This window comes from Rhinolophus sinicus, linkage group LG04 (genome assembly GCF_036562045.2).
Source record: "Rhinolophus sinicus isolate RSC01 linkage group LG04, ASM3656204v1, whole genome shotgun sequence".
Taxonomy (NCBI): Eukaryota; Metazoa; Chordata; class Mammalia; order Chiroptera; family Rhinolophidae; genus Rhinolophus; species Rhinolophus sinicus.
Genome location: NC_133754.1, coordinates 80,916,737 through 80,930,054, shown reverse-complemented (window position 1 = coordinate 80,930,054; position 13,318 = coordinate 80,916,737). Strand labels below are relative to the sequence as shown.

The 13,318-nt window shown below is 31.5% G+C and overlaps 1 non-coding gene across 1 annotated transcript; it reads left to right on the top strand.

Moving 5' to 3' along the window:
- The first annotated feature begins 9,041 nt into the window (after positions 1–9,041).
- LOC141571413 (small nucleolar RNA SNORD22) lies at positions 9,042–9,165 on the top strand. Its single transcript, XR_012496156.1, has one exon. It is a non-coding gene; the product is annotated as a small nucleolar RNA SNORD22 (small nucleolar RNA).
- Positions 9,166–13,318: the final 4,153 nt, after the last annotated feature.

Here is a 13,318-nt window from a genome sequence, read left to right as displayed (position 1 = left end):
TATAGAACAAAGATAAAAAATAAATCTGACTTCTCAGAAACCATGTAAGCAAGAAGAGAGTGTAGTAAAATATTTAATGTTTTGAGAGAAAACAAACAAACAAAAAACACATAATAGAATACTATACCTTTAAAAGTCGAGAAATAAAAACTGTCATACAAACAAAAATTGAGGGAATTGTTGCAAAGTAAACCTGCTTTGCAAGAAATGTTAAAATAAGTACTTTAGAGAGAAGGAAATGATACAAGTCAGAATCCAGAATCTTGAGTCTACATAAAGAAACGGAGAACATTTAAGGAGGAATAAATTAAGGTAAAATGAGAACTTTTTTTTTTTCTTAATCAATTTAACAGGCAGAAGTTTATTCAAATTAATACTAAAATTCATTTGATTACATATGTTAATGAATATTTCTTATGTATGTGCATTTATGCTCACGTGTACATATATATAAGTGAAGTGAATTACAGCAATGATACATTGATTGGGTGGGAGGAATTAAAATATTTTTTCATTAAAGTTTACCGGGGTGACAATTGTTCAATTGTTAGTAAAGTTACAAACATTTCAGATGTACAATTTTGTATGTATGTGTATATATATATATATATATATATATATATATATATATATATCTGAAAACAACAAAGGAACAAGACAAACAAATGAAGAAACAAAAACTCATAGACACAGACAATTATTTTGTCATTATAAGATACAGAACCCATGAAATGGTATAGTGTATTTTGAAAGTGGCCTTATGTTGTTGCAAATGTATATTGCAAACTCTAGGGCAACCACTACAATAAGTTTAAAAAGAAGTAAAACTGCTCTGCTAAGAAAGAAAAGAAAATGGAATCCCATAAAATTCTCAATAAAAACCATGAAAAGCAGAAAAAGAACAACAGCAAAAAATAGAAAACAGTAACAGATGTGGTCCAACTATATCAAGAATCACTTTGAACAACAATGGTCTACATGCTCCAATTAAAAGAGATTGTCAGAACAGATCAAAAGGCATGACCCAACTATATATTGTCTGCAAGAAACCCACTTTGAATATAATGACAGATATAGATTGAAAGTAAATGGAAGGAGTAAAATATACCTTCAGAACACTAATCAAGAGAGCAAGAGTGGCTTTGTGAATTTCAAGCAGAGTAGACGTCCTTTCAAAGCAAGGAAAGTTATCAGGGAAAAAGAAGGAAATTACATAATGATAAAGGGTTCAACTTCTCCAAGAAGACATAACAATCCGTAATGTTATAAAAAACAGAGTGTCAAACCTCATGAGGCAAAACCTAATTCAACTGCATGAAGAAATACTTGAATTCACTATCAGTATTGGAGACTTCAACACCTCTATCAGAAATGAACAGATCCAGCACCCAGAAAGTCAGTAAGGACATAATAACTGAACTCAAAACACTATCAATCAACTGGGTTTAATTGATATCTATAGACTTCTTCAACCAACAACAGCAGAATATAGATTCTTCTCAAGCTTACATAGAATATTCACCAAGATAGCCCACAGTCTCAGCCATGAAGGCTAGGAAATGCAAACTAATTTGGATTCACAGAAAGCGTATTAATGTTCACATGAGATCAGGAAAATTGGGGAGGGAGTGATGCAAATGTTCATTATCTTAATCGGTGTAATGTTTCCTGGGGATATACATTTGTCAAAACATATCACATTTGTCACTTTAAATATGTGCAGTTTGTTGTAAGCCAATTATTTCTCAATAAACAGTTTTTAAAACTTTCTCAATTCTCCTAAAATTATTGTAATACTTATCAGAAAACAACAAAGTGATGAATGTTTTAAAATTCACATACTAAATTATCTAGTTTGTTAGAAAACATTAAAAAAGATAACCATGATTTTTTTCTACATTTACTTTTAAAAACATAAATTAAAAGACAGCGATTTCTTTTCAGTGCAAAATCTTACCCACTAGAAAGACAAAATCAGATTCAATTATTGTATATACGTTAGGAAAGACTCTATCTTTAGATTTTAACTTTGATCGGTTAAAGTTAGTGCTTGTTTTATTTTGTTGTTTATCTTTATATTATAACATTGTGGTTATGAAAAAATACTCTATACACAGTCTGAATGCAAATCTCATATCTATCACTAAATCTAAAAGTCTGTTTCCTTATCTGGAAATGGAACAATGACTATTTATATGTGTTTTTGAAGATCAAGCTGATATACATAACTTAAAAGAGTTTCTAATACATAGTAGCTGCTCAAAAAAAATCAATCAATATCACTAATATAAAAACATTTTATTTTCTGATCATTGTTCATTGAAATTTCATTGCTTGTATAATTATTTAAAACAATTATTCCTATTGTGCCAATATTCCATAATCTCTTACAATATTTTTAAAAAATCAGGTATGGATTTTGGGGAATGTGACTTAAAATGTTAGAAATTAATTTACAATGGACTTTCAATGAATGAAATGCTAAGATCTATCATTGAACATTTCCTTCATTAGAGCACAAACATCACTTGTGACCAGACATCATTCCATGGCAGACAAATTTTACTCAAACTGTCAAGATACAAAATAAAATATGAGACTTCTTTAAAATTGTATATACAGTCAATATAAATGAATAAATCTTTAATTTTGTTTATTTTCTAAGACTAGGGCAGGTACACTTATTCACTTCTATAACTTTGGCATTTTATACACAATGTCTTTTAGTGTATAATACTTTTTAACAATTAAAACAATCATGTTACTAACTAATGCTTCTATAGCACCAGTTGCCAGGCACTAATTTACTTCTTTACATATATCTACTAATTTAATCTTTGTAACGGTTCTAAGAGTTAAGTAAATTATTATCTCCACTTACACAGGAAGATATTGAGAAACAGGTAGGTTGAATAAGCTGCCCAAGATCACACAGATAGTTAATGGGCAGGGTAGGATTTGATGAATCTTCTCACATATCATTACCTGCTGACATTTCTTCATATATTTTGCCACGAAAAGTATAACATGCTCTACCACAGTCTGTTTACCTATTCATATATTTGTCTAGTCGTCTATCTCAATATCTCTACTAACATTTCACTCAAGTATTACTTCAAATCATTAAAGTTCAGTAACTATCAACAATTTTCTTGACAGTATATAAACCTATCTGTATTTGTCCATGGGCCTTTGTAGCATTTTCACAACATTTGAAAATATTGGTAAATATGTACAGAATGTAAAGACACAGATATCAGTATTACTTTGGCAATGATGACTTTAGTTATTGCACAGCCTATCTCCATATGTTGTATTTCACGATGTTCACATTGCCATAGATCTCAGCTAGCTCTAAATTTTTTAAATTAATAAAATATTGGCGTTGAGGTTGTACCCAGGTGCAAAGTACATGTTGTTAAAGTAAATGCTTAGCAATTCCAAATGCACTATGTAAAGATTATTTCCCATTGCTTATGTCATAAAAATTTAAATGTTCTGCTGGAGTAAAAATAAAAATTTTGTTTAATTGTATGGATTTCCTAAATGAGCACTTTTTTTGATAAAACTCAAACTGAGGAACATCCATTTGAGCTCTACATGTCCAGGAAAGATGGATATGGAAAAAACATATCGTATGGGACAGGGATATTATCATTGTATGAAGTATGTTTTAATTATTTCATAATGCATAATTTGAATAAATGGTAATACCTGAAGGAAGTGAAAATTATCTCCAGCTCCCCTCCTTCCCCACCCCCACTTCAGGTAAATAAAGAAAAATAAATACTTTTAAGAACTACTCTACAAGTATTATCAAAGTTGATGTAACAAATTTTAAATCCTGATTTATTTTCAAACAAATTTTAAATAAAGATTCATGAGCAAAATTACTTTAATATTATGATTCCCAAACTGGCACCCTGGTGTGCTACACTGAATTCAAGAGACCCTTTGAGATAGTTTTAACTTTGGAGGGGGACAACAGCATCTTTGGAAAACCACAAGCAACTACTGTTAATTTTTTTTTTTTTTTACTTAAATACTTAATAAGTAGAATTGTTAAGCATTTATTTTGTCCTTGGAATGCTTTGATAAATTACTAAAATATTAAGGATATCATAGACAAACTAAATATGAGAATCTGTATTTTAAGCACATCCTGTATTTTGTTATATTGGAAGTTTAGCTATGATGGAAATCACAGTGCTGATTTCTTTTTAGAATACCAAACAAGAATTTGGCATGTGTATAGTGAAAATTTGTTTAAAGGTAACAAGAGTTTTAACATCCTGTCCAAATCATCATGCTCTATTTCCCAAGCAGGTCTGTATCATTAGAGAAAAAGAAAAAAAAAAACAGCAATTAATTGGTTCTTTCTATAGTCTTTCTGTTTATTTTCTGTCAACAAAGGGTAAGAGATCAAAAATCACTTTTTAATATTTTGTTTGTGCATGTATTTATTAAAGTCCCACCCCTGATTCCCTCGATTTTCCTAGAGTAATCTTCCTTTTACACAGTTTTTGTTTGTTTTTCCTATATTTTCCTATAATGCATTTATCCAGATGTTTTGCTTTGAAGTAATAGCTATTCTTTCAAAGAGAAAATATTTCTTCAGAATATGTTTTCATATTCAACACTACAGAAATAAACTAACCAACTCTGTGACAGAGCATACAAACTAGAGTAATATACCCTGTCAGTGAAATTAAAAATCATCATATTATCAGCTCCATCTCTAATTACAAAGATTTCTTTGGAGAACCTAATCTTTCTTAGCAAACTATCATCTCCTCTTGTAGTTTCAATAAATCTCAGATGTATCTTTAGCTGCATATAATTATGTGACTTCTTAAAGTGTTTGAAACAGAATCCAGATGAATGAAGACTCTTAAAGCCTAATGATACAAGAGCAAATTGCTAAGAGGATCCCCTGTTGTAACTACCATGACAACCCTCATCTTTTAATGCTGAAATTCAGCTTTTTGAGAGTAGCTACTGTTCTGTTCCACCGGGTGAAGCGCAATTTGTATCACTGGCTGCAGTGCTGTGAAGAATCCCAATGCCCTATTGAGCACTAACTTTTTTTTTTTGTTATTTGCTTGTTTGCAAAATAATCTTTAGACTGACATAATGACACACACCATAAGATTTTCCAAATTGAACTTTTTGCTTCCCTCTGGGAATGATGAGATTGAAAGAAAAAATATATATTTAATTCTAAACAAATGAATACAAAACAGAGCCAGGTCTTCTCTGCAATCAAGGATACACAGGGCTCATCATTACAGAGTATGAATGGTATATCCAAGCAGAGATTTAAAAGTTCCCTAGTGAAATTGTGAAAGTTCTGCTGCTTGGTGAGAATATAAATAACTAAACAGAGAGAACTAAGAGCAAACATTCTAGGAAGGACAGACAATTTCTGAGCATATAGCTAATTTTAGAAAACATCTAGTTATTTAAAAGAATCAGAAAAAATATTACTATATATTGGAAAAAAAATATAAGATTAAAAACCTATTCTAATAAATCACTTATTTAAAAGGTTAAAATAAATAAGTAAATCCATCCATAATAAATAAATGTTAAAATCTAATTTTAATGTAATGAGCTGTAAACATATATAGTAGTTTCACTTGATTTTAGGGATGGTAGATGGAGGAAATAAAGCTTTTACTTTATAATTACTTTATAATTGTTCTTTGCTTTCCTCTGAAAATTTTGAAGATACCAATTGTTTTAATGTCTTACAAAATTTTAGTGCAGTTTGGTTGCGATTCATCTGTGCATTCTCCTTAATCTTTCTACATATAAAATAATAGATAACTACATGTTATAAAAATATAACATCAAATATGAAAATTTCTTAGTGGAATTTATTTCTTACAATTTTCTTTGAATATCTATGAGATTATTGCAAATTGTATCTGCATGTGTATTTGTATAAAGACACTATTTCATTTTCTTTATAAAATAAGTATCTTATTAACATAATTTTTCTTCTATTAAATGCTTTTGAATTGAATTCTGTTTAATCTAAAAATATAAATATGTTATATCTGCTGCCTTTATTATTTATTTATTGGCTATTTTACCAGTCTTGAGTTCTAATTTCATTCACCACATTTTGTTCTATTTCTCAATGACAGATTTTCTTAACATGGTTTTAAAATCTATGTCTGCTAACTGGAGAATTTAGCCCATGTGGATTCATTTTTATGATTAATATCTTCACTTTTGCTATTAGCTTCTCATGTTATTTCTTTAATGCTATATGTACTTATTTCCTTAAAAATATTATTTTTCTCCCTATTTTATTTTTAAAACATAATCATAGTAGGCATTATATTTTACTCCTTTACGACTATGAAATTTCCTTCTTGTGTCCTGGGTATTGATTAATTTTTTAAAGATTAATGTTTGCCCTATTGGTAAAACCTGTCTCATTGATAAGATCCTTTGCAGAAAAAGACATTTCCCGGAGAGCTAACTATGTAACACATACAGTTCTATATATAATTGTATATAACTATAACCATATACAATTATTTTCATTATGGAAAGCATATTGGGAACACACATTATTTTAGTCATGTCAGAATCTTAATAGGCTATTATCTTTTTTTGAAACTTGGGATTATACATAAACTACTATATATAAGTATGGTGCTTTTCAATAATTCTATCTAAAATTTGATGAACAATTGTCATTAACTGAATCTTTATTTTCTATTTTCCCTCTTCCCCTCACTCACTCTCTTCTCTCTCTCCTCTCTTGTTTCTCCTACTGTATCACCCCCATCATTCCTATCACAGATTTATCTATGTATTTCCTTCATAGTCTACATTTCTGATTTTTTCTTTATAAAAAAAACGAAATAATACTTCTGTACTACCCCTAAATGGTCATTATTTTTTTGTTTAAATTTATTATTTCTGTCATCTCTGTGTTAATGTTTGCCTCTATGTTGCCATTTTATTTTGGTTATCTGCTGTTATTGCATAGAGAACATTCCTAGTTGTCTTTTTCTTAAGAACTCAGGCAGTTATTAACATATATGTTTCTCTGATTATATTAGAAGGTTACTGTAAAGGTTGTGCTCTTCTCACTTTATCCTGCACTAGCATATGCTGCATATGAAAGTGGCTGAAAACTCTGAATATTGCTGTTTTCAGTGATGCAAGCTTCTTTCTTCTTAGAACAACACCTCAAAGTCATTTGGTTGGGATTACACCTGACTTGAAATCTGACACCTAACAGATTTTTAGGTAATACAAGTGCTCTGGGGGAATTTTTGTATTTTCCTGCTCTGTCAGGTTATCTGACTTCACTAGGCAGTTAGGGATTTTCTTTGAATAGTTTACACACTAGTGTTAAAAACCAAGCACACATCCCAAACACTCACCTCCCAACTGTGTTTCCTTTTTACTGTTCTCCTCCTTGAAAGTTGGGGGTGGGATTAAAATAGAAACATTTTCTTTTATGTTTCTTATCTACAATCCAGACTTTGTTCATACAGCATTATGTTTGGATCATAGCTACTGATTTTTCTTGTCAATACAGTGAATTTTTCTTAAAATAAGATATAAAAGATGGAAATTAATACAACAGAAAAGTTAAAAATATGAATGCTTAAATTAGGAAGGTGCTCAGCACTCCCACCCCATCAATTAAAAAGAAATGTAATCTAGAGGGTTTGCTAGCTTTTCCAGTAAAGTACTGTGATGTAATAAAGAGCACAGAATTGAGAATCAAGGAGACTTGGGTTTTAGACTTGGCTTTTACTGTGTTTGCTGTAAGACATTGGGTCCACACCTAGTCTTGGTGACCTTCAATTTATTCTGTGGCTCCCTCATTGAACAGTCAATTTGTATGCTAGACAATCATTTAACTCCTTAACAAAGCACTTAACAATGTGAGCTAGTACTAGCTGATACTCGTTATGCAATCTTGTGCATCTTTATGTATATTTTAGTGGAATATTTGAAGAGTTGATACATATGCTTAGCGGGTCACCATCTTAAGAGAGGAGTTTAGAGTCATGTATAATGACATGCTTTAATTTATTTCAATGCCATACAGCTTCATAGTGGTGAAGTGAAACAATTTTACAAGAGATCAAATAAATTCAGTCTACTATGATTATACGAGTTGAGTTTTGTCCTTAAAGTAGGGAGTGAACAAACGTGATATATGTCTAACAATCTTATATAAACAGTGATTTTCATAATTATTTACACTGGAATTATGATTAAGTTTTTAATACTGAATTAAATATATGAAATAAATATAAAAGATCCAAAAATATAAATACATATTATAGTCCATTTCCAGTATTTTGAATTATGGTTGTGTGTGTGTGTGTGTGTGTGCATGTGTGTGTGTGTGTGTGTGTGTGTGTTGTTATATAAGCGTGGGTGGCAAACACATCTACTGTGTATAGAGGGAGGAAGCTGAGAAAGATTTATAAAACTGTTTTGGTTTTTGAAAATGAGGAATATTGAGAGGAATTAATTAAAATATAGACTGTTTGTCAAGAGAAAAACAACAGTAGATGCTACAACTCAAATATAGCTCATGTTTCAAGGCTTTGTGGATACATTTAATGTGAAGAGAATGATGTGAAATTATATTCTGTACCCATATTTGTAGAGCTTTCATTTTTGCAACTGGGTAAATCAGCAATAATTACTATAGGCTACTGCTATATTTTCTGAAGTTGACATAGAACTGGATTATAATGAAATTAGTTTCTGCCAAGCCTTATAGTTGAAATCCTAGTAGCTGTCATCAGATATATACTGGACTGTTTCAGATTCTATGAAGAAGCATGTGGGTTGCATCTTTACCACAATCAGTGATAAATGTGAAACATGGTAATAATTTAATTAACTTATTTTTATTTTTTGCTGAAGATTAACTATTAAAATGACTTTAATGTGCATAATCATATATGTCTGCATGTAGGCATATATGTATGCACATAGTAATATATATTACTTACATCTAAATATTAGGAACATACTGCAGTCACATATTGGGAACAAAAACCAATCATGTATCTCATCTCCTGTCCTAGACTCAGAGCCTATAAAGGTGAACACAATGGGGCTGGCTGGTACAGAGGAGGAAATTTTGTTCCAGAAGGTACTGTCTGAAAGCTCATAAGTATTTCTAAACATGGAAAAGGGAGGAATAATCACTTGCTGAATAATCAGTTGTATTTTTTTCTAGGTCTGAAGAAAGAACAAGGCATATATTATTTGGAATCCAACTCTTAGAGGACTTATAATGGGATCCAATCCCTTAAAAAAGGAAATTTGCAATTCGTTGCTTATATTATACAACCGAGCTGTTCAAATTAGAGTAGAGTCATTTGCACCTTCCTAAATAAAGTTTTATTTTAACCTTAAAAAAAAAAAAGAACGTATTGAAGTATTGAAGGAATATGGTGTAGTGTTATTTAATCCACCTCAACTGCTTATACATGCTGTATTTTCCTAGTTTATCACATATTTTTATCCTATCCCATTACCCGTAATACTCTTTCAATTTATTTTTAATGTATTTCTATAGAAATAATTTTTTGAATGTTTGAATCTATCCATGTTATGAAAATTAATGCCAGATCCTCATTTACTTTGGCACAAATAGTAAAACTGGATTTTCAAGCAATTTTTAACTTTGCTTAAAAGGACACTAAAATCAAGGAGTTGGTTGCTAATGTAAGTATATTTTTGTATTGCATAATGAAATTAATGACACAGATAGCTCTAAAATGTATTTCTAAAAATACTGCCCTAGTGACATAAATTCTATACAGGAGAACAGCTTCAGGTTAGAGGAATAAGGATTTCTCATGATCTGCGAGAGAGACAAAAGCAGTAATAAAATCCTAGAAGGAAAAGTTACAGGCATGTAGAGGACCCTATGGGCAGTGAGAGAGCCAGGTTGGTGTGGCTCTTAAAGAGCTTTCTACAGAAGATTAGTGATGACAAGTCTCTGTTATATATTGATTTCTGGCATCTCTATCCCTTGAGTCCTGCAGCCAGGAAAGGAAACAATTTACATTATAATTGTCATGATGACAAATATAAATGAAAAAAACAGCCTCTTAATAGCTTTTAAAGGGAAATTTCCTTTTTACGTGGTGATCAGGAGTGTGCATCTTTTTCTGTAACCTCAGCTCTCACTCACAGCCCGAGGAAGGAAATAAATAAACCCAGTATAGCACTTGGTGTGGACAGAGATCAATGAGGCTACCTCAAATCCGGCAGTTTTGTCAGTACCCTCTCTGAGAAAGACCAGTTTGTTTTCAAAATAATTCTGCAACCCACCTGTTGGGCACGGAATCAGTCACAAATGGCCAGAGGAGTTGTGATCCAAAGGAAATCTCTGGAGAATGTACGTGTCATTAACCATGCCTTGGCAATCTTCTGTTATTCAGTAAAAATATTTTGTCTCAAATATCCAATTTCTAGCAGATCTCTTAATAAAAAATACAAAAATTAAGTTACATAGCTCCCAAATTGACATTGATACCAATACTACCAATAGTGAGCATATTAAATGAAGCCAAACATTTAACCCAATAAACAAATTGTGACTCCTTCACCATTTTATTGGTGGATAGTAATGATTCAGAAAAAGATAAAATGGTTTCAATGTTTGGGGTTTTTTTTTTTTTTTTTCTGTTATAGTTCTTTTTTAAAAAAATGATTACTATTATAGCAAAAACAAGTAAATGGTTAAGTTCTTCTGTTGTTCATAAAAGTAAAAGCATACATAATCCCTTGTTGCCCCAACATACAATTAATGAGTAAATAAGAGGAAGGATCCATTTTCCATCCAGGCCATATTGCCTTTCATTTGGCAAAATTTTTATGAGATTAGACGCAAGTAAAGCTACATCTGTATTTACTTGCTATTGTCAGTTTGAGTGGAGAAGATGCTGGACAAAGTTGTGCTGTCATAGTGGAAATGACACTAGGTTTAGGAATACAATGGTGAGAAAGAGGTGACTGTGAATCCTCTCTGTGATTAAATTTTGGCTTCTTACTAGTTCATATGAGAGTTACTTAAAACACCTGAACTTTGATCTAATAAACTCTAAGTTAGGGATAATAACGATGCAGACACTTCTTGTCTTATTGGGTTGTGAGAAATAACTGAGAATGTACAAATTAAGTAACTGCTGTAGAGTGCGCCCTTTAGAAATGGGGAGAATCTTATTTTTTGAGATTGTGGTTGGTTTTAATGTGTCATTGCTAGGAAACTTGTGCAAATTCCAGATCTGTTCTTTTCCAGATGAGTGAAACTGTACATGTCAGAAAACCTGATTTTCACTTTCCTCTTTAAGAATCTAAATGTAAGTGCAATTTTAACTATAAACTTTATGTAAACAGGCATTTATTTTTATCATTATTATTGTTACACTGAGTGAGCTAATGTAGTTAGTTAATTAAATTCAAGACTGTCATTTTGAACTTTAACTTCAATAACACTGATTCATTCTTTCATTCACTTATTCAAAAGATTGTTTTTTTTTAATATTTTTACCAAAAATATAGTTATCATACAATATTTTATTAGTTTCAGGTGTCAAATGATTTTTTGAGCACCTACATCTGCTGGCACTGTTCTAGGTACATTGATCTCATAGATTTACAGTCTTGGTAGGAGAAGCAGATATTAAGGAAGAGAATAAATGCATACGTAAGATACTGTCAAATAACTTTAAAGTTTAAATCCTGTGAAAAAATAAAATAGGATGATATAATATTGGAGTGGGATGGTACATAGCTGGAGAAGATGACATTTAAAGTGAGAGCTGATGGTTCAGGAGGAGTAGGTTGTGCAAACACTGGGCAAATATTTTTCTAAACAGAGGGATCAGCAAGTACACAACCCTGAAGAAAATTAGGTTTGGCTCTTTGCAGAGACAGAGATGTGTTTACGTATTGTGAATGACTGCTTTGAAGTGATAGACCCACTGTTCACAACATCTATAATGTTTACAATATGACCTGTTGCAGATAAACTTTGCAAACTTTTAATCTAGAAAAAATGTTTTCTGGAACAATAGGCTAAAACCATAACCATTTATCTGTTCATGACCGTGGTTCAGGAATGAGAGCAAACCTCTGTCACTGTTTTTCTATTTCACATGACATTAGGTGAGATTCTTCACTTGGGTGCCTGGGCTCATTTGGAAATTTCCAGAAGTCTTCACACATGTGTTTGATGCCTCTGTGTTTCCCCTCCTGTGTTCTTCTCTATCTTCTCCCTCTCCCTCCCTTTTCCTCTTCCCTCCTCTTAAATCCTCTTCACTACCTCCCATCTCACCCCCTCATGGCTACTATGTTGGCTTTTATCCCCGCCACAGCATGTGAGTTTTCAGGTATTCAGACTTTCTATATGCCAGCTATTTCAATGAGGGGCCATTCCATTGCCACTTTGGAAGCTGCAGATCTTTTAAGTCCTTTACTGAGTTTTTAGGCAGAATGACTTCTATCACTTTCTGTTCTTTCTGTTGGTCAAAACAGATCACAGGGCCAGCCCAGATCCAAAGAGAAGGGAAAAAGACTTGACTTCTTTATGGGAGATAGCAACATCACACTGAGAAACACCACTTGTGGTAAGAAATATTGTTGAGGCAATCTTTAGAATCACAATCTAAAAGAAATATGCTTAGTGACAATCAATTTACATACTGGCACATCTCTTCATCTCATTACAAAGTGGCAACTAAACATTTATAGAAAGTTAGCCAGTCTGAGAAACACATTGAGAAGAACTGATCTAGATTCCTGGACACTGCACCGAGTATTCAGGGCTTCTTTTGATGATCTTAGTAAGATATTGTAATATATTTAATGTATGTGAGATTGATTACATGTTTATATGTAGAAAAATTCTGTAAAGGAGTTTGTAAATCAATACTCAAAATTTCATTTCTGAAATGTACTTTCCCCAAATGATATACTATTGGAAATTTTTTTTTTACTTAATCAAATTCTTAAATCTTAGAAGTCTGGATATGGATTCAGGAAAACAGTCATTTCCCCCTATAAAATTATGCTTGTCCTTTCATATAATTTGACCTGATGCTTACCAGGTGATATAAAATTTGTCTGAAATAGACTCTTTTTCTGTATAAAAAAGAAGTCTAGCTATAATTACCAAAACTCCAGGTCATGACATCTCAAATAATTATAAGGCTTTCAATATTTGACAGATTATATCCCATGAAGGGAAGGATTTTCACTCATTATAACTTGAAAAAATGAAAAACATACACTTGATAAGTTATCA